Source organism: Triticum aestivum, chromosome 1D (genome assembly GCF_018294505.1).
Source record: "Triticum aestivum cultivar Chinese Spring chromosome 1D, IWGSC CS RefSeq v2.1, whole genome shotgun sequence".
Lineage (NCBI taxonomy): Eukaryota > Viridiplantae > Streptophyta > Magnoliopsida > Poales > Poaceae > Triticum > Triticum aestivum.
Genome location: NC_057796.1, coordinates 265,828,973 through 265,833,137, shown reverse-complemented (window position 1 = coordinate 265,833,137; position 4,165 = coordinate 265,828,973).

Sequence of the window (4,165 nt, the reverse complement as noted above, 5' to 3'; positions counted from 1 at the left end):
CCTGGGAGTTCAGCTGAGCCTGGTGCTGTCGCCGAGCGGCCTCGTCCTTGGCGGCCTGTTCCTTCGCCGCCTCCTGGGCCTTCTCGACGTCAGCCTGTTTCAGGATGAGCTCCTGTTTGCGCTCAGCCAGCAAACCCTGGGTGACCCTTAGTTCTTCGTGGGCCTCGTGGAACCAGGCCTGCGTCTCGGCGACGCATTCCTCGAGATCCGCCTCCGCCTTGTCCATCGTCGCCATCCTGGATTTTGCCTTGTCCGGACGGGCACGGTGAAGCACCTGGAGCTTCTGGAATTTGACGCCCATGGCCCAAAGCAGATGCTCCTCTTGGGAACCGCCACCGCCGGCGCTTTGTTCGTCAACAACCTGAAGCCCGACGGAGGCGAGTGCCTTGTCGTCAAACACCTCCCCCTCGGTTGGCGCCCTAGTGCTTGCCGTTCCTGGGAGGTGGACGAACAGGTCGTCTCCCACCTTCAAGTACTTGCCCGAGCTGGAGGCAGCAGAGGAGGAAGGTTGGTCGTTGACCACCCCCTCCCCGGCAGGCCCCTTGCCGGCCTCTTCGGCAGCGGCCTTGCCGGCCTCACCGGTAGGCCCCTTGCTAGCCTCTTCGGCAGCGGCCTTACCGTCCTCCCCGGCGGGCCCCTTGGCGACCTCTTGAGCGGCGGTCTTGGCGGCCTCCTCGGCCGCAATCTTGTCGGCCTCGGCCACGGCATCCTTGGCGACCTCCTCGATGACGGTGTCGACGTCCTCTGGGTTCGCCGAGGGAGGGTCTGGATACCAAGAAGGGGAATGAGGCGAGGCCAAGGTCAAGGTTTAACAAGAAGAAGAAAGAACAGGGACAGGAAGCAAACAACTTACCCGCACTAGGCTGGAAGAAGTGGCGCCCTCCCCGCCAGCATTCGTTGCCAGGGCAGAGCCACCGGCACCCAAGCTCGGCCCCTCCCTCTTCCTCTCACGGCCGGCTCCGCCGCCACGAGCTCTTGGGAAGGAAGGGCACACTGTCGAGCAGAGACCCTCGTCGCCGCCATCGGAGCACTGGCGCGCCCTCTCGCCATGGCAAAGGGAAGAAAGGAATCGAGGTGGAGGGAGATGAACGTTGAAGGATTGAAGGACGCCGTCCCCCTCCCCTTATTTTTATAAAGGGGCGGGGCCGAGGCTCGGCCGCCCCACTCACCCAATCCGGCCGCCGAGGGGCGTAGGGAATCAGGACCGACCCGCTGCTCCAATCAGCGACGACCCGGTTTCCCGCCTTGACATTATGGCCCGTGCCCTCCGCATCCACCACCTACCCTCCTTGGGGCATGGAGGACACGTGGCGAGCGAACCAGAATCAAGAAGACAACTGAAGCAACCGTATTCTACCCCGTGACCGTGGGGCGCGGGCGCCTTGAGGGTCGCGAGCCGAGTCCACTTAGTAATGAGCCGCGCCCCTGCGTTTTCCTCCTTTTAATGGGGAAGGCGCGGGCCGCCTCTTTACCATTTACCACGATGTGACGCACGCGTGCAGGAACCGCCCCACGCATGACCCCCACATCACGCACGACCCCCACATCGCGCATTCAACGTAGGTCGTGGGGAAGCACAACGAGCAAGGGCATTTACTGCGTTAAAACTCCGCCACGCGCGCGCCCGCACACTGTTCTGGGCCTCGCCCAACAAACGCTCTACGCTTACGTGTAGAACAGGCCCGGGGGCTCCTGTCGGTGTACAAAAGTAGCGGTCCTTTTGGTACCCCTTCAATTGTGCGCGGGCAGTTGCAGCCCCACCTGCGGCCACGCTTGGCGGGGCAGTGGGAGCAAAGACACAAGACGAACAGAGCAACGCCAAGACCAAAAACACAAAGAACAGAGGGGCGAGGTGAACTCCCCCGGCAAGGTCCTTGCCGTGGCAGCCTCCACAGCCACGGCAAGGACCTTGCCGGGGCAACTCGCCCAACACTAGCAGAGCTGCCACCCTTGAGCCTAAGAGTTCCGACGCCATCACCCACATTGGAACCAAGGCTCGGGAGGCGCCTCCATGGTGGCATGCAGATCTTTGTGAAGACCAAGAACATGCAAGACTAGATGAGAATCAGAAGACGAAGATCCTCGGCAAGATCCTTGCCAAGGATACCCACGAGACCTCCTGCAAGACCCTTGCCGGAGACGCCCACGACGGCGCGGCAAGACCCTTGCCGGGGACCCGGCAAGACTCTCGCCGAAGACATCCACGGGGCCATAGCCAGGCCCTCACCTGCCAAGACTCCATCGCCGTTCCCACAAAGCTGCTAGCCCACCAACTAGGCGAGCACCTGCGTGGTGACGTGCGGCTTCCAGGCCAACTCAGCAAGCGCCTGCGTGGTGGAATGCAGATCTTCGTGAAGACTCTGCCACCACACCAACTAAGCGGCCAGCCAGCCGGCATGGCACTACACGCCTCGTCAGCTCGGACGCGCGTCGAAGCCAGGTGAGGCGGCGACAGCTGGGACGAGCTTTCTTGCCGTCCCCGATAAAGAAAGAAGGGCACATCGGCAACGCATTAAATGTGTTTGTCCCACGGTGCAAGGAGATAGACTCAACGACTCTACAACTTTCCACCTCCTGTGCGCCATTGTGGCGACCCCTTTGACTATAAAAGGAGGCCCGCGGCATACTGAGAGAGGATTCAGACTTTTTGAACCCTGCATGCTTTGTAGCTAGTCCAAGAACACCAAATAAACATAAACCAGCAGGAGTAGGGTATTACACTTCACTTGCGGCCCGAACCTGGATGATCCCCCTACGTTGATCTTCTAATCCCGCTCTTTCCATAGCCCCGCGCCCGCCGACCGTAGCAAAAGGGATTCTTCGTGATCCCATAGGTATCGTTTCCCCCGACACCAATCTATGCACCTGCACAAACAATCAAACACTTGCACCCAACGCGATAAAGGGGTTGTCAATCCCTTCACGGTCACTTGCAAAGGTGAGATCTGATAGAGATAGATATAAAAGATTACTAAAACGTACAACAAAATAAAAGTAAATAAATTGCAGCAATATATTTTTGGGTTTTTTGGTTTATAGATCTAAAAATATATGATGGAAAATAGACCCGGGGGCCATAGGTTTCACTATAGGCTTCTCTCTCGAAGGAAAAATAATATGGTGGGTGAACAAATTACTGTCGAGCAATTGATAGAAAAGTGCAAAGTTATGACGATATCCAAGGCAATGATTATGAATATAGGCATCACGTCCGTGTCAAGTAGACCCAAACGATTCAGCATCTACTACTATTAATCCACACATCGACCGCTATCCAGCATGCATCTAGAGTATTAAGTTCATAAGAACGGAGTAACGCCTTAAGTAAGATGACATGATGTAAAGGGATAAACTCAAGCAATATGATGAAAACCCCATCTTTTTACCCTTGATGGCAACAATACAAATATGTGCCTCGCTACCCCTACTTTGTCACTGGGTGAGGACACCGCAAGATTGAACCCAAAACTAAGCACCTCTCCCATTTCAATAAAAACCAATCTAGTTGGCCAAACCAAACCGATAAATCAAAGAGAAATACAAAGATATCAAACCATGCATATAAGAATTCAGAATATTCAAAGATAAACTGATCATAAATCCACAATTCATGGGACCTCGACAAACACACCGCAAAAGAAGATTAAAACGGATAGATCTCCAAGAACATTGAGGAGAACATGGTATTGAGGATCAAAGAGAGAGAGAAGAAGCCATCTAGCTACTAGCTATGGGCCCGTAGGTCTGTGGTAAACTACTCACGCTTCACCGGAAGGGTAATAGAGTTGATGTAGAAGCCATCCGTGATCGAATCCCCCTCCGGTAGGGTGCCGGAAAATGTCCCTAGATGGGATCTCACAGGTACAGAAGGTTACGACAGCGGAAAAATAATTTGGTGGACGCTTCGTGTCGTTTGGGAATATTTCTAAATTTATAGGCCAAAGATTAGGGTTGGAGGACTCCCATGGGAACCACAAGCCAGGGGCGCCCCCCTAGGGGGTGCCCTGAGAGCTTGTGGAGTCCTCGGGACTGACTTCCTCTCCAAGTCCTATGTGTGTTTTCTAGTCCAAGAAAAATCATCATAAAGTTTTATTCCGTTTGGACTCCGTTTGATATTCCTTTTTGTAAAACTCAAGAACAAGGAAAAACAGAAACTTGCACCGGC